The sequence below is a fragment of the Sceloporus occidentalis genome, unplaced genomic scaffold, assembly GCF_023333645.1.
Source record: "Sceloporus occidentalis isolate IW3139 unplaced genomic scaffold, rSceOcc1.0.p SCAF_6, whole genome shotgun sequence".
NCBI classification, from domain to species: domain Eukaryota; kingdom Metazoa; phylum Chordata; class Lepidosauria; order Squamata; family Phrynosomatidae; genus Sceloporus; species Sceloporus occidentalis.
In genome coordinates this window covers 71,421,829-71,440,558 of record NW_028316986.1, presented here as the reverse complement: position 1 = coordinate 71,440,558, position 18,730 = coordinate 71,421,829, and positions in this window count along the sequence as shown.

Here is an 18,730-nt window from a genome sequence, read left to right as displayed (position 1 = left end):
AACCAGAGCTCTGGTTCCATGTCAAATGTTGCCAGGCTTTTAGTAGTTTCTAATCACCAATCTTTACATGGAGATAAGGACAGGAAAAATCTCAGTATTTGCTATGCACAAGTTGAGCAAGTATGGCCTTATCTAAGAACAAAGTATAAAGCCATTTCTTCTCCTTTCTTTTGAATCAACACAATACATTATTCTTTATGTGTTATCTTCAGCTGTAGTATTGTTGACAGGAATACAGAACACCTGCAGAACATCATACTGGTTGCAGAATTCAGCCACTCGAGCACCAACAACTTATTATTATTATTAATTTTAAAGGAATATTTCTATCTCTTCTTTACCATTGCAAAAAAGGCATGTAAACATGAAATCTCAAATATCACTTAGTCATAGTTAGCATCTTGCATGGTTTGTTTTCCTTCACCTGACTAGCAAAACCTGGCTAACTTATGGGAAATAGTACAAATGGCAGAACAAATTTTCTCAAACAAAAGAAATTATGCTCATTTGCCCAGTTGCCTATTTTATGACAGTCACAGCATTCAGTTTTTCTTGGTGCAAAATTTCAATTCTCTTGAACATGAAGAGCAAAGAGAAACTAGTGCATCATTTTTCGCCTGCAAGATTCGTCAAGGTCAAGTAATTTTCTTCAGGCACACAAGATTGTGCTTAGATTTGCTGTCTTTGCAAATCTCCTTCCTTAAAAGCTCATTGGAAACCCAAGCTCACTTTTTTTTTTACAAAGTTGCTTTAAATGTGTAAATATTATGTTTGAAGTTGCAGAGGCATTTGTCACTTGAATAGTTATGAATTCAGTATTCTGGCTTGGCTTTTACTGACTCAAGAGCAATGAACAAAAATTGCTATAGTACTCCTACTGATGTGAAAATCATCAAGATAATCTATCCTTTTCCAGATTACACATAGCATCCACAATCTGTCATATCACACCTAAAATCTGTATCACCATAAGAGTCCCCTTGTGCTTGAGTAGAAAAAAAGACTACTAAATATTCAGGGTGAAAGAAAAGGACAAGAGTAATCCTATGTGGATACAGATTCTAGGTATGATATGACAGATTTTGAACTCTATGTAAATTCTATGTGAATTCTATGTATCCTTTTGAAAAGGCTAGATTATCCTGTTGATTTTCACAACATCTGTGTGAGTACTATTCAATGTCGTTATATCAGTTGCATAGAACTATAACTTTCATGACTCTAACCTATGGGAACCTGTAATTTGTTTGGTATAAGCATGAAAACACTTTAGAAGAGAACACTAATTACTACAAATGATAGGTTTCCATAGGCTAGAGACAGGAATTTAAAGTGGTATGAAACTGATGCAACTATGTACTTCAGACCTTGCGGTCAACAAGGTGTCATATAGCTTCTTACACTGTAGTGAGTTAATTGGAACATAGGAGGGTGCTTTAAAAAGAGTGAATCAGATTATTCATGCATCTAGTTTACACTTCACTAACCTTTCAGCTTTTTGGACTGTGATTCCCATCATCTCAAGCCATAATGGCCCCAAGGGTAGTTGTGGAGGGCAATAGATTGAGGAAGACTGGTCTAGCTCAGTCCTCTCTGTTCTAAAGTGGGGTAATTTCCAGTGCATAGATACTTTAAAACAAATAAAGAAACTGGAGTCTTAAAAACTCTTTTTATAAAACATAAAAACAACAGGATTTGAACCCATTATTTTCTAAGCCAAATAAGCACATCCTCAATAAAGTGATGTATAGGGCCCTCCCATTGCCTACCTGACCTAATAAAGACAGCTGTTAAAAGGAATTAAGAAGCCTGTGGCATCTGTCTCAACCAACCTCAACAACCCTTTTGAGAACTGCTGCCCAAGTACATGTACATCATCCAATCAATTTCTAAAGAAAGGAAAACCAAAATCCTCCAGTCCTATTTATCTTGCATTGTAATTCTGAATTTATACTGGAGAAGAACTGTTCAGTAAGAGGGAGACACCAGAAGAAATGTAATTCTTAAACTTTCTCTGGATGCTAGGAAAAAAATGGGTCTTGTGTGTGACCAAGTGCAGGTGCCACTTGACAGCTAATTTTGAAAGGTCAGCATACGTATTTAGTTCTGGCACAGCTGCTACCTTTTTCTTTTCTCACCCTTGCTTCCATTTAAAAGCTGACTTAATCTACCCTTGAAGTGATTTGTATAGCTTCATAAGCACTTACTTTACGCCCACCAAGATATGTCCACAGCTGAGTCAATGCTGCAAGAGCGGCTCTTTGTTGGTGTTTTTTTTTCCCCTGCCATGCCATACCTCTTTTCAGTGTTGCAGTTTATTTTAGAAACTGATAATTTTCATGGCCATTTACATAGTTGAGATTGTACAAGCTAGGCTGAAGAGGGGGTGAGGTCACATAAATGGGATAGAAATGAAATCAGAGGCAGTCTTGGACATCTGAGTTTCACTGCCTGCTCACAGGGAGATCAAAATCCACTATATTTAAATTAATTTAGGAGCCTGCCTGGTTTCATGTTCAAGAGCTTCCGTGTTATCTGGGGTGATGACTCTGAGCTGAATTAAGCTGGACTTATCCAGGATGCTGAACCCTACTCCAAATTAATGTTAATACCTTGGATAGCTCCTTCAAAGTTCAAAGTGGACTCACTGTCCCACTGACCAGAAGCTAAAGGTGATGATAATGATGATGATTAGTCACATATTGGTCCAGTCCACTGCATATTTTCATGGGATACAGCAGCTTTGGTCAGGTAGCATCAAGAAGAACACTATCACCAACTACCCAGGAAAGTGTTTCCTTGCAAAGGAGCTTGCAAAGACAGGCGCTATCCACATTTTTGAAGGTGAAGTGAAAGAAAAGATCCACAGGGACTTTGCAAAGTACTAATGTATCATAATTGTTGTCAGATGAAGTCAAGAAAACAGTCCTATTATACTTCAGTAATTCCTTTCTAGCTGCATGTAGTGCTGGCCTTTTGGTTTGACAGGGCTAGCCCTCCCATTAGGTAAAAAGAGGATCATATGGCAAAATGTAAAGAAAGCCTAGTCAGGCCTTTAGGATTCTTTCCAACAACTCTAAAATTCTATTTGGCAATGCCTCTGGCTTCTCTGGGAGGGCCTTTGTTGCTTCTATTGGTCTGGAGCAGTGATTCCCAAACTTTGGTCATCCCGGTGTTTTGGACTTCAACTTTCAGAAGACCTAGCCACTTTGGCCAAGAGACAAAAATTCTGGGAGCTGAAATCCAAAATATCTGGAAGACCAAAGTCTGGGAATAATTCTGGAGGCTGCTAGTGCCTGGTTCTGGATTGCTATTAGAGTGACCTGGGAGATTCCTGTGCCACTTACTGGGAATAGTTTCACTGATCATAGATAATGCACAAGGAGTTTCCTCCCAGCCCTGCTTTCCTACTCACTGGAAATGATGGATGAGACAGGTTTCAATGGGCAAAGCCCTTCTCTATGACAACCTTAAGATGGTGAGCCATTCCAGGGAGGGAAGTGGCTCATAAAGTAGAGCAGGCATTTAAGCCTTGATCATTTTGTTCTTACATGTAAGGACAAGTAATTACTCTAGTTTTCACCCTACTGTGGGAGCAAATAAATATTTCTCCACAGGTTTTTATTTTTGCATGAGTTTTTATGGATAGAAACCCACATCTTATATCCATGAAAACAGCTGCTAAAATAAAAACCAGTTAATCTAAAAGGTGCTGCTACCTTCCTTGTTTCCCCTCCCCCTCCCTCCTTTCTTTTTATGCTGCAAAAGACTAACATGGCTACTTCTTTGAAAACTATTACTATGTTAAATTGTGATGCTCATATTATCCATTCTGTCATGGGCTTAAATGGCAAAAGCCCCCTACCATTTTCTCTCTCTCTCTCTTTTAAAATGCATCAGTGTATATATGTATTGCTTTGGTCATAATATCTCTTTGGACCAGATGCTTAAAAAAAAACTGCTCTAAAAAGAAATTGTTTGGAGTAGGAACACTAAAAAGTTTGGATGTGCTGAAGAGGGGTCCATCAAAGACAACAGCCTTCTAAACCAAAGAGCCTCTTATCTTTTAATGTTTTGTATCCAGTTTGTCCTTGAGAGATATAGTGAGTTAGGTACAAAAAATGAAATGCTATTACCACAACAGAACTAGATGTAGTGAATGTGGTTGAAAATACTGTCACATTGTCCCTCAGCAATAGAACTCACCAAGCTGTTGTGAAGTTAAAATGTAGCATTGAAATCTGGGGGGGGGGGGGGGGGGGGAGTGTGGGATATGAAGGTACGCAAAAGGAAAACCATATTTCTAAAACATTAAATTCATGGGGTTACCATAAATCCACAGCCAACCTGAAGGCACAAACACAAAAAAAGTTTCCTACTCACAATTCTGAATATTTCAGAATCAGAGCTTGGAAGTAACTAGTTGTAAAAAATTACTTTTAATTAGTTATTGTTCCAGTGACAAAATCATAACTACATTATGTTCTTGTCATAAACTAAGGTAACTTGAAGTGATAAGAAGGTAGAGACAGTCGAGAATATCCTGTTTACTACAGCTCAGTAGCTTGTAGCATGTGGTTGTAGTTTTTTTTAAGTAACTGAAAACAATAGTTTATTTTATTTTGAGGGACTGAAAAGTAAACAACCACTTTTCTTGAAAACTGTAGCTATAACAGCTGCTGAAAGGTGGATCAACAACTAGATAAATCCTATCAGTTCATTGCATTTACTCCAGCTGTGACTATAACACAATTCATTCTCAAGTGTAGCTAATTGCCTTTTAAAAATACTATCCAGGGTCTATCACAAACAGAATTAGGGGACAAATCCCAGTTATCAATTTCCTATTTTAATATCTAATGTACATCATGTGGCTCATTTATTATTTGATCAGCCTAATAAAAGGTTCTGTATAAATTTAAGATTAAACAAAGGCCAGTCTATAATGAACATCAATATCCAATGGTCCAATTTTTGTGAACCTTCAACCTATTAGGCTATCTTTCTAAAGCCACTAAATTCAAAAGGAGTAGGGAAGGGCTGGAGATTGTCTGGCACACAAAGGTCATTATTGCAGCCCTTTGACCCCAAAGAGGAAAAAGTGCACCAAACATTATTCAGAACTCTTCCCCCTCCAACAAAAGAGTCTCACTTCAAAAAAATAAGATTTTGTCAAACATGCTCTGCACACTTAGTTCATACCCCTTCCTCCACATTCATAGATAAAAACAGGAATGCCATATCTTCCAACAGTTTTGATTTGGCAGGAGCAGTTCTATTTAATCTGCTATCATCCCACATTTTCCCCTGCTTCAGTTACGGGGCAGAGTCTTTCTTTCCCTGCCCTGTAGAGTGAGGTGAAAGTAAACTCCTGCTGCCTTTCCTAGCTTGTGTGTTCTTCCTTGAGAATAACTTTTACCATCTTCACCACACTGTGATGTTGCTTGGCCACACATATCCCAGTTTTCATCTGTGAAATGTCAGACGGTATAGAATATATTTGTCCAAGCAACATCAGAGTGTGGTCAAAATGGTGCTGCCCGGTAACAAGGTTATTTATGAGGAAGCAGAGAAACTTTGGAATTTTTGTAATGAGTTTAAGAAGGCTGGGGGGAAAAGGGGAATTAAAAAACCCACAAGTAAGCCTACTCAATTCAACAGAATGAACGGGAGAGGCATACTGTTCTAACTGAATGCAAGTTAGTTTTGCACTTTGAATGCAATTTGTAGCAACTGAAGTAAGCTGAGAAAAGTAGTAAGAGAAATTAGGAGTTTTTTTTTTTAAAAGCAACTGGGAAAGTGAGGTGGCAGAGGCTTGACTGGGATTCTCTTTGCCAAAACTGAAACAGTTGGAGCTGCTAGTATACCCAAGGTCCCTCTTGCTGGATATGGGGTTTAATAATTAATATCTAGCATTGGGAATGTTTCAGGGGTCGTAATGACCTTCAGAAACTAGGAAGCTACATGTGTAAGGAGTCATGCTGACATGAAGGCATGCAGAAACCTAGATAGGACTAAAATAAATGCTAAGTGCATTTGCTGATCCTTCCATGTTGCCCTTTTCTAGGCTCTTTGAATTTCCTCTTGCACTAGAGACTAAGGGAGTACCATTGCAAAGTAATCAAGAGACAGTACCTGGCACCTCACCTCATACAGTGTTCCTATTCATCTTTCCTGACCAACCATCAAAAGATTGTCTCAAACCCAATCAATGTTTTGTCACTCTGGATCCCATTTGTCAACACCGTGGAAAAAACCATCAAAGCCTTTGTTACATTATTTGGTAATATCAAGCACCCTCCAAGGTTATGCAATGGGATATAAATATATGCCCCAGTTCACAGACCATGTGCACAGAGGGTACCACTCACTCTCTGTGCATAGCTCTCAGATGTTGTCTGAGCCACTCTCTGTTTTTTACAGACCTTTATTCAGGACTAGTAATTATCACCTTCTTTAACTCCCAGTTCCTCTCTATCCAAGCCTCCGCACCTTTCTTTCTGATAGCCTTGCATCAGTGGTTGTTTTAAGGTAGTATCAGTTTTTGTATGTTTGTGTGCATCTTTGCATCTTTCTAAATAAAACTCTACTGTTCAGTGAAACTAGAGTGCTTTCTGCAGGTAGTAAAGGTATACATAAGTGAAAAGATCCCTGATGTTATTTTCATCTTGTAGGCCTCCTTTGAGCTATAATTTCCCCACAATTTCCACAGACACTGGCACTGCTGTGTCAACCTCCAACATCCCTCCCACCTTTTAAGGAAAGCGAGTGTATGTTATTTCAGCCCCAAATCAGTTTTTTTTTAACAGAAGTGGATTTTTCTTTTCTTTTTTGAAAGGCTGGAAATAACCTTATAAGCCCTTCTAGTTTCTTTTTGAGGGAGTGGTGCAGTACCTAAAGGGGCCCTTTTGCTATAAATATTTAAGGCAGCCAGATTTCTAGATCTCACCTACCCCTGGACTAAGGGATTCATGATCATTCTTCCGCTTATCTTCCCAAATGCTCAGCCCTTGCAAACATTCAAGTCTTAATACTTCCAAGGGCTCAACAGGTTCATCGCTGTTTTGTTTTCAGGTTTTTTTAAAATCCATTTTAGGCATGTATATGATCTTTACTGTTGTTTTTGTGTGGGGGCTGGCTGCATAGAATCGGTTTCAAAAACCATCTCTTGTGAAGAGAAAGTGTGTATTAAGGAAATCACAGGTCTAATTAACTGCAAAAAGATGAGTTCTGCTGGCTGTATCTAAATGACTAAGGCAATGGTAGGAGTGAGAAGAGGAATGAGAGGAACTAAACTCAGATTTGAGAAAATCAGTCTGTACATGTGGAAGCAATTGATCAGATAACACACCAGGGTATCTTAACTACCTGTCTCTACCTCTACTGCCCCCTGCATTGGAAAATGTGAGAGAGAGAGCACTGCCTCTATCAAGCCTAGCAATCAAACTGGCAAAGCATCAGTGGAACAATGGCCGGTTCCATTTTCACAGGATTTAGTGGAGAAGGGGGGGGGGGAATCTTAGGGTTCAGTGTGAAACATATCCAGTTTTTTTTCTTTGGGGGGAGTTGCAAGCATAGTATCAGGGGGCTAATGCAGCCCTTTACCCTTCTACAGCTGCCCACCACTGCTGCATGGGGTTTGTTCATGTGCTGACACACAGTTTATTGCCAAGGATGAGAAAAATGGGAAATAGGGTTTTCATCACTAGTAGGCACACCATTGTTTATGCAAGTGCAATTGTACTAATCCAATTCCACGAGTTCCCCAATTTCTTATGTGGCTTATAACAGAAAGGTTGGACAGTGCTCATAAAGCACTCATCTCCTTTTCCTTCAAAGGCCCTATAAATATAGCACAAACCTTTTCATTTATTCCTGTTGCAACAAATGAACATGGTTAGTCCTTTGGAAATTTTAGATGATGAATGTTACAGATAAAATGCTGTTTCTGCCAGACCAGCTGTGGCTTGGCATCCAGCCCCGTTATGAAATTTATGCCCAAATTATGGTAATTAACAATGACCCTTTTGGCTCATGATATTTTCCCACTATGATTGAAGGAATTGCTTGCCCTTGAACTCAAAGTTTGCTTTATTCTGTTTCTTTATGTATTTGTCTCTTGAAATTAAAAGACAGCAGGGAGTTATAAAAGCAAAGTTGTTAGCCTCACAAACAGCATTTCCTATCCTCCTTTTCTACCCCACAACTCTGTATTTCTCAAACATCTGCATGCTAACATTTTTATTCATGTGTCACTACACCATTTATTTAAAATAATAAAAAAAGGGGGGGTGTCAAAATTGCCTCTAAAATGGCTTGACAGCCCTGAAGGAAGCAACAGATTCCAAAATAGATTTTGAACAAGAATAGTTAGTGGTTGCAAATGCTCCCTCCTTCCTTTTGAGGTTCTGAGCACATCACAAATCATTCTCCTACACAACTGACTTTTTCTGATCAACTGCAAGACAGTGGGAAAATGGTACACACATCACAACTGACTTGAAAGAGAAGCAAGTAGAAAACTGAAAGGAGAGAGGCATCACAGCAGCTTCATAGAGTAGGCACTAACCCCTATAGTTTGCATTATTCCTTGAGGGCTCTTCGTTGGTACTGATTATCAAAAAGAGAAAAGAATTGTCCATGCTCAACTAGGGGGGAATGCCATCTCTGAAGGGGTGGTAGGTGGTGTGGGGAGAGGAGGAATCTTTTAAATCCAGTGTACATGGAGATGAGTTTCAGATGAACCCTTTTTTTAAAAACTTTTTTTTTGCTGGAAGGCATTCCCTTCTTCTGTTGTCAGCTTCTTTGCCTTCATCTTTTTTTTTCATTGTAAAAATGATGCACTTTCCATTCCCACCTTATAGGTGGTGAAGACAAGTAGTTTCTATTATCTTTTTCTTTTTTCCCCTCCTGAAACATTTTGTCCTTGACATTCTATAAATATTCAGGAGTACACTCGTCCCTCCACATTTGCCGCTTTCACTTTTGTGGATTTAATTATTTGTGGATTTGATTAATATGCTTTCTCCCTAGGAATCTCTAGGTCTTCCAGAAAAAGTCTGCTGGAAGTTGACCATTGAGTTGCACTGGAGGACCCAAAGATTCTTGGAGAAAACACTTCTCTAGGCATTTGTAGGTCTTGATCTACTTCTGGTAGAGACTGGCCATAGTGTTTCACTGGAAGACCTAGAAATTTGAAGAGAGATGCTCTCAGGTCAAAAAAGTACAGTTTATTTATTTGCATTTTTTTCACTTTCATGGGAGTCGATGACAGTAAGGGCTGTTCGACAGTGGAAAGCCTCAGAGATTGGCAGAGTGTCCTTCCTTGGAGGTCTTTAAACAGAGGCTGGATGGCCATCTGTTGCATATGCTTTGATTGAGAGTTCCGGCATGGCAGAGGGTTGGACTGGATGGCCCTTGTGGTCTCTTCCAACTCTATGATTCTATGATTCAAAATTAGTCAACTGTAATAGCAGAATGGAGTGCCTGTCTGTCTCTGGCCATCATAGCTGCAGGACTGTAGAAGCAAGATACTTGAAACTTAGCCTGAGAATGTGATTTTGGGAGGGGGTGGCAGTGTTTCTAAGGATTAATTTTAATTACTTAAAATCTGGTTTTTCTCACTGCTGGAATAACAGAGGCCCTTAAATATAAATTTAGAGAAAAGAATTCCTGATGTCTACCTGATATATAGAGAAGGAGAAGAAGAAGAGCAAAATACTGGATAAACGTGGAGGTGGGGAAGGAAGGAGAGAAGATACTTTAAAAAAGAAAAAAAGAAAAAAGAGATGCTAATATTGTGTAGTAGGCTGGGTTTTACTTGAATTTTATCCAAGGGTATATCTACACTGATAGGAGTTTACCTTCAGGTTGTCCACACGATTACCATACACACCAAGGTGCGTTCAGGAGAACTATTCACATAGTTCTCCTTTTCAAACTCACTCTGGTGTGACAAACTGCAGTATGTGGGGCCACACAGCCGTGCCTGTTCTGTGTTTCCCCCATTCCATTATGCATTAGTTCTGAATTATTCCCCTCAGCCTCACAATGACATTGCAGTGGTGTGCCATCCACATGCATGTGTGAATATCTAGATTTTCTGCTGAAAACCAGGATAAATTCTCACTCTTTTTCCTCTGGTTTAAATCCCTGAGATGATGAAAAAGCCTGGATTTGGCCCCAGTTGTCTCATATGCCATTTGGATAGCTCACTGTGAGAACTAGAGACCATTATATTTGGCTTGTATATTTGGCCATTGATAACTGGTGCCCATTTACAGGGTCACCTAGCTCTTTAGAAAAGAGACTAAATCTCTAACGTTTCTATAATCTGCAATATGCAACAAAAGAGTCAGTCACTATTTTCTCCAATTGCTTTACAAGAAACTAGCCAGTTACTGCTTTCAGTCTGTTTAACCAATGACTGAAATCACAGTTGACAGACATATTTTTGGATCTTAGAAATTTAAAACCATTGATTTCTGCACTATCCATATATACTTTCTATTCAGCTTAGCTAACTGGCATTGGTATTAAAAGGTTAAAGTGACAGCCCTCAATTCTGAATGCTTGAACAGCCTAAAGCATTTTGTATGTCGATTGCTCTGGGATTGGCAGTCAAAGCCAACGTATGTAAAAGGTCCCTTTCTGAGCCACTTTGATTTTCTGGCTGTAACCCATCCTATGTCAAGATATTCAAGAATAAGCCCTCTGTGATACTTACACCTGAATAGACATATATACAGATGTGGGCGGGGCTGGCCTAGCAGACTCCATCTTGCAAGGAAACAGACTCCTCCCCTTATGTGCTCTCCCACATGCACAACAAACTTACTCAGGCAAGTGTGGTACAACCGTACCTTTAATAAGAAAATAGCTTTGTATCCAGTAGATGATAACTCAAAACATAAAGTCCAGTCTTCAAGTCAGACATTCCCACTTCCCATTATGACATGGCTTGTTTCTCAAAGCTTCTCTTGTGGACTCCACCACTCGTCCTCCAAATCCTCAAGGTCTCTGGTTGTCCATTCCCCAGAGCCCTCAAAAGCCCAGGCTCCCTCCTCTTGAGGGTTCTGTCGCCTCTTCTCCTCTTGGGGCCTCTGCTTTGGCCGTAGGGCCCTTCTTGGAAGAGGCACAGGGACTCTGTCCCTCTCTGGCCTCCTTAAACCCTGTTCTTTCCCTTCTCCGGCCGCTGCTGCCCGAACAGCTCTTCCACATCCATCCTTCCTCCCCGCACGCCTCAACCCTTCTGCTTTTATAATCCTTCCAGCTCCTCCTCCTTCCTCCACTGGCTCCACCTCTGGGTTAACCTCCTCCTTCCCCTCAACCTCCACCACCTGGCTGCCCTTAGTCCCTTCAGCTCTCTCCACCTGGGTGAGTACCTCACTACAACAGACTTTTAAAAAAAGAATGTAACTTTGTCATAGGCCCTTTATAGATGGGCATCCAACCCTAGTACGCCGCCATTAGGACAATACGGCCACGCCGCCTCCATTTTGGAGCTCCTTCTGGGTTTCGTGTCACTGGCGCAGCCTTTACATGGCTGCACCAGTGACACAAAGGAGAAAGGGGCTGAGTGGCCCCTTTCTCCCTTTCCCCGCTGTGTTGGGGTGTCCTTGGGGCTTGAAGCCCCAAGGACACCCCTTTCCAGGATGCGGGGAAGCAGCCTTTTGCCGCTTCCCAGTGACCTGGAAAAGTGGCGGATAGGGGCTTCAGTGCTGCCACTGTGGCAGCTGAGGCCCTGATCCATTGGGGAAAGGGGTGGGTACAGGCCACCCCAAAGAGGCGGTCTGTAAACCGCCATAGTTTGTACAATATGAAGTGTGAATGCTTGAACATGGGCCATCCCTAAAAAGACAATGAGATTCTTGTTGCCCTTTAAGTGTGGAAAGGAGAGGTAAGAGATTGAAAGAATGAAACAGGACAGGACAGAGAGAAAGGAGCCAGTGTGGTGTAGTGGTTTGAATGTTGGACTAGGACTCCAGGAGGCTATGATTCAAAGCCTGACTTGGCCATCAAAACCAACTTTTTTAGCCAGTTTTTCTCTCTCCTCACAACTTACTTCATCTGTTGCAAACTGAATTCAAAATTCAAAAGTAGTTGCACTCAATTAACTCAGAAGGGAGAGGAGAGGAGTGGAATCCTGCCCTTCCCAGTGGACTCTAGCAAAAGCAAACTGCTGCAGTATCTCCTAGCTTGGGTGTTCTTCCTTATTAACTTTTCCTATCTTGACCACACTCTGATGTTACTTGGCCACATGTGTCCTGGCATTCACCCATAAATAGTATGAAGAATATGAATGTTGAAGAGTATGGGCTTGTGATTTTATTGCACCTCCTCTCCTTTCATTTTCAGAGCACATCACTGAGTGCTAAGGATCTGTTAATCATGAAACAGGCCTATTAACAATATAAAGTCTTTGCTGATCTGTATTCATCAGTAAATTAGATGTTCACAGAACCTGCCAAATCGTTTCAGTTCTGCAATACTTTTTTTTTTTTTTTTTGCCCCACCCCCCAACCCCCAGCACTAACAAGTTCATGCTGGCATTTCGAGAAAACAATAAAGATGTCCACACTACTGATTGATACCGGGTGCATTTTAGACCTGTAAAAATGAATGATCATATGGAGATACATGCCTTTTATCACATTTTAGGCTTTACACCTTGTCCACAGAGACAAATTTTATGGCATAGGCAATGAGATTTTTATAGTCTCTGGTTAGCCTTTGGCTTGGAAATTTAGATTTATATACTACCTAATTTTTACAAGTGTTATGTGGCTCAGTGAGTGGCTGCTAATAAGAAACCTATGGTGCAAACTATCAAGGTACACATTCTTTGCATTCACCTTTTTAAAACCTGCTTTATTTCCACATATGGACTATGTGACAGCATCTTCAAAGCAATTTTAAACATTTTGATGCAGAATTTAAGCTGTATTCTTATGTAAATTTACCAGATGGTAAACCAAATTTAACTGCAGGGGGTGCTTACTTCTGAGCAGAGGTGCACTGCCCCTTTTCTCTGAGCTATCTATCCTAAACCAACTCCTTGTGACAGAAGAAAATATATTGAAAGAATTCATGATATTTTGGTAGCATTTGTAAATACACATGTTGAAAAGGTGGTATCATTCCCATCGGAAATGGTAGCCCCAGTGTTTAGCAGAGTTGCACCACCCCAAAATCTCATTTTGAGAAAAAGATGGGATATAAATAAATAAATAATAAAAATAAATCTGTTTAATATCAGAGCAAAGAGTTTTTCATATAATTGGTGCCATCATGCTAAACATACTACTCTGAACAATTGCAGAGCAGACTGTATGAATGTGAAGTCTCACCACAAGTACTTCTCTGGATGACCTGAAGCAGTCAATGATACTACAAGGGAGAAGAAGGTCTCTCAGATGATCAGGGTGTATCCATACTGTAGAAATAAAGCAGCTTGATACCACTTTACCTGCCATGTCTCTATCCTAAGAATCCTCCTGGGATTTGTAGTTTGGTGAGACACCAGACCACTTGGACAAACCAGGCTGAAGACTTCACAAAACTACAAATCTCAGGATTTCACAGGACGTAGCCATGACAGTTAAAGTGGCGTCAAACTGCTTTATTTTGGCAGTATGGAAAGAGCGGTTGGTCTCAAGCTGTTTAGGGCTTTGTATACTATCAAGAAAACCTTGTCTAATTCTATTATCTTACCCAAACTTTATTTTTACCCTCACCAGCACTAACAAGCAACTGTTCTGGAAAATACAAGAGATGGCACAGGCCATGGTTCTTGCTGCCAGCTATGTTTGTCATACAAGACAAACTGCTGTGAGTGCTCTGCGCATCCTAATGGCAACTATGCCTTAATTTATGGTAGCAATCACACTTTTAGCCACCTTCACAGCAAATAGCTGGCAAAAGCATATGTGCAGGTTTGCTCTCTTGCCTGCTGGTCGGTGCAGACAAGTCTATTCATTCCCACCACACAGGGAGCCTGTGCTAGGATTTCAATTTCAGTTGCAGATTGATTTTTCTGCTGTGATGCTCTAATTGCCACAAGGATGCAAAGCTTGCTTTTCTGGCAGTTAACAGAAGAACCTTGAAAATGTTAGAATTTCAAAATCTTTTTACCATTGGATCTTCTACCTTTCCTCTGCCTATCCAATAGACAGGAAAGTAAAGGAAGGGAAAAGAAAGGAAAAAAGATTGTGTGAAACCTTTTAAGACATGTGGAAATTTTTTTTAAAAAAAGAATGTAATGAAAATTAATTAGGAATATTCAAAATGGTGTTATATGTCATGACAATATATCCACATACACAGTTTGGTAATAAGTCTTAGTTTTGCAGCTAATTTTTTATTGGCAGTGGCAATAGCTTCCAGAAGAATGATTTGGCTCCTATGTAAAAACATTTGATACTTCCATCCTAATATATACAAAATGTGTTAAACATTCATTCTTTCATTTGCTTCTCACAGTGTCTTTTTTCCCATTGCCCATGTGAAGAGTTTTCCAAAGGCAATAAGCACACATACACATACAGAGAGTACAAGTATTTTTCCTACTCTAAAACTGATAGCTTCATTTTATCTTTGAAGATCAAAATCAGCAAATAGTAAAAATGTTAGATATTCTCAGGGAAGTTATCCTTTTAAAAATGCTGCTGGGAAAAAGAGGAAGAAACTTTGCATAAGAACTATTCAGGATTATCAGAATTAAACACTTTAAACTCCCAGTTATTTTAGCAGAAAATATTTGAGCATGCATTTCTGCTCCCCCCCTCCCTGACCCCAAACGAATAAGACTAAGAACAAAGCTATGAATTTCTAGTCAGAAATAAGAACTATCAAATTAAATTGAATTTGTTGTCTCAGTTGCAATCTGAACATGGTGGGACTTGTTTCTGTGCAAACTGCCTACACAAGATGGTACTGTGAAAACTGTCCATTTTATTCATTATTTCCCTTCTGTATATTTAGTCCCCACTTTGCCATTTTTCTTCTTAATTTCAAAAGATTAGGTGTTTCATCCTTCATACCAATCACGGGCATCACTATGAAGTGTATGGATATGGGCCACACCAGATTACATCTTAAAGGATGTATCATTGATCCCCAAACATCTGCCCCCCCCCCCCCGCTAACTTTTACTCATAGAAGGTTTTCAACACTCAGAAATGTGGCCCACAGCAATTGTAAGGTGAGACAACCTATCCTAAAATTCTGCTGCAAGTGTAGACCCCGATCTACCCTATTTTATACTCCACTGAGTCAGAAGATGCAAGCTGGAGCAAATGGGTTCCCCACAGGTTGATAAACTCCAGATCTGCAGGTTTCCTTTATTCTGATCAGGTGAATGTGTATGTCAGGGAGATGTATGGCAAGACAGTAACAGAATGGTTAACTTCATCATGGGTGAGGGAAGTCAAACATGGGGAAAGTGGAGTCTGGAATGTTTGCAATGTTTACTTTGTAAGTAAAGCCAAATCCTTAAACAGGGAAAGGTTTTGATTAAACTCTGCTTGATGAAGTATTTCAGCTAATCTGTTTGCTTGCTAAAAATGCAGCTTCCACTAAAATGGGTAATTAAAAAAAGATCAAAATAAGCCTGAATAGTACTGTTGTTATGCATTTGTTCCCTAGATCTGCAAACAACCCTCATCCTCTCTTTGAACCCGGAAAGTGTGGACAAAATACAAACTGGCTTGCTCTAATGGATCTACACTGGCTTTTTCTGTAGGCTGAATGGGGTTGTTTGATGAGGTTTTCTGTCTGTTCTGTCAGAGAGTCCTGTTTCCTCGCCAAACTACAAATCCCAGGATTCTGTAGAATAGAGTCATGGCAATGTGGTGTCAAACTGCTTTAATTCTGCAGTGTGGATACGTTCTATGCTGCTTTCAGATGAAACTCATCTAGAATAACTTGTGACAACATGTTGTGCACATGAGGCTGCAATAACACAAATGTTCCTGTAGCAGAACTCACCTTTAGCAGGTGAGGATGGAGACCTCTGGGGTAAAATAAAATAAAATATTTTCCTTTTCTAGCCAATTCAATATAGTTGAATGCAAGTGACTAGCATAAAGCTAACTAATAATACTTAGCAAGCTGATCAGTTTGTAATTAGGAGGATCCAATTTTTCTGCTTTTTTATAAATTGGGATAATAATTGCCAACCACTAGCCCTCAGAAAAAATAGCTAAATGATCTGTCCAGGTTAAAAGATGAGTTAAAACTGGGGCCCACCAAACTAAATTTGCTTTTAGCAGTTCTGGAGGAATATATCACAGCCTGACATGTTACCTGGTCTTAGTTGTAATATTAACCTAGACACCTCAATGGTAGTAATAGGACCATTCAGGTAGATTACTTCTACTGATTGTCATAAAGCATGCAGTGTCTTGATCCATAATGTAGACATTATGGAAGTAGGCTTCCCAGAAAGGTGGTGGAATATTACATTCCACCTCAGGGACAGAGTTATGGAAACCTCCTACTATCCTTCAAAATATAACTGAATTGTACATCCTAGATACAGTGATTAAACATCACCCATTTTTTCCCTAAACCTGCCTCTTTTTCTCTTTAATTTTGTACGTCCCTTTCAAGAAAAACCAGTCCTCAGGCAGGGTTGTCAGATTCTGTTTTCTAGAGGACCTGGATCTTACAATTAGAGAGTTTTTCATAACAACACATTTATGGAATTATGGTTTGTAACATGAGGTCTGTTTAAAGATTTAAAGGTCAGTGGATGTTTTTAAGGACTCGATCAACCTCTGAAACAGATCCGTAGCTTTACTTGGATTATCTGCTGTTAATATGGAAGAACACAAGAAAATATGGGTATCTGAATAATAGCAATAGCAATGGCTATTTCTATACTGCTTATCAGTGCACTTAAGCACTGATAAGTGGCTTACAATGTGTAAGCTAATTGTCCCCAACAAGCTGGGTACTCACTTTAGCAACCTACGGAAGGATGCAAGGCTAAGTCAGCCCTGAGCCTCTGGCTGGTATTGAACTCACAACCTTGTGGTTGTGAGTAAGTGGCTATTGTATAGGCATTTGTCATGCCCAGCCTGGAAGATGACTCAGAGGACTCAGAGGACAAGCCAGAGCCTCTGGGACCTGAGCCTGCAATTGGGGAACCTGAGGCAAGTCCTAGCTCTGCTGTAGCAGAGTCTGGGGCTTCTCTAGAGGTTCAGAAGCCAAGTCTGCCTGTAGCTGAGTCTGTGGACATACAGGAGGATTAGGGAAATGTGCCTCTTTCAGGGACTGTCAAGCCGAAAAGGAGGGCCTTCGCAGGTTGAAGATGCTTTATCAGAAACAAGCTGCTAATCAGACACATCTGAATGCCTGCTGCCTGCCTGTTTAGGCAGCTGGAGCATATGTGCCAGTGATTATCTGACCTTCTTCAGGAAAGACTTGTTCTGGCTCCTGAACCTTTGCTGCTTCTTGGACTGCTGACCCATCTTGATTATCTGGAACTCTTGACCTTGGACTGCCTTATCGACCTGCCTATCTGATATCCTAGACCTTGGACTTCTTGACAACTCTTTTGGTAATACCTCTTGTGATTTCCTGCATGGCAGGGCATTGGGTTGGATGACCCTTGTGGTCTCTTCCAACTCTATTATTCTATGATTCTATGGTACTGCACTTAAACTCAAAGACTTTGTTACTTAGCTCTGGCTCTGGCAGTCGGAGGTTTGATTGGGAACTGAGCTGGCGTTATCAGACATTTGGCCACTTTCCTGGACAACATTTAACCACTGCACCACCAGGGGTCTTTGCTTAGAGATTTATCTAGTTCCTCAGACTACTTAATGAGGGATGGTCTTATATACTACTGTATTTAATAAATGGTTTATGATTTTGCTCATTAAGCTACAAATACAGAGTCAGTGGTAGGTGGCAGCTATCTGAGTGGCATTCCACCACATATTTGGACACTGAGCCTAGCAGATTATGAGAGACTAAAATATAGTCAATTGTGGAATTTGGTTACTTGATAAGAGAGTAAACTCCCCATTTTTATCACCTGTGCTTCCATTCAAAATGACAAAATCAATTTGTTTATCATGTGCAGAGGTCACAGCTCTGCATAGTTACATCCCTTGTCCTTTGTTTGCCTATTAGTTAAAGAGTGAACCTCATCAATTTGGAGGAAATTTCATGGAAATGAGAAAATCACATCCCATCAGTCTGTCCGGTCCATGTGTTAAAGTCTACTGCCACCATGACAGGAGCTTCCAGGTGCAATGTAGTTCATTTATCATTATATTACTTCTTTAGTGTTAAGCATTTCATCTATCTTGAGCTGTTTCAATGATTTAAACTTCTATGAAGCACCTGGGCTTGTTCTGCAGTGTTTTTTTATTTCCCATCCCAGAGATCCAAGCTCTTCCTTAACTTTCCTTAAGTTTCTTTTCTGCCTGCTTATCTGGCTTCCTTCTTCTCTTCACTGCCACAGCTCCTTTGGCTTCATTTCTTACTCTACACCACACCATCCATTGTTGCAAATAATTGTCTGAAATGTTTCACAGACAAAGTGATGGACATTAATGGATGCATAAAATTGCAAGAAACCCAAAGAGCCATCTGATCCAGTTCCTGTCAGCATGGGAATCTATAACTAAAGCATCCCTGAGATGTGGCCATCCGACCTCTGTTTAAAAACCTTCAGCAAAGGAGAGTCCACTAGACTTTTGCAGTGGTCTCCTCTAGT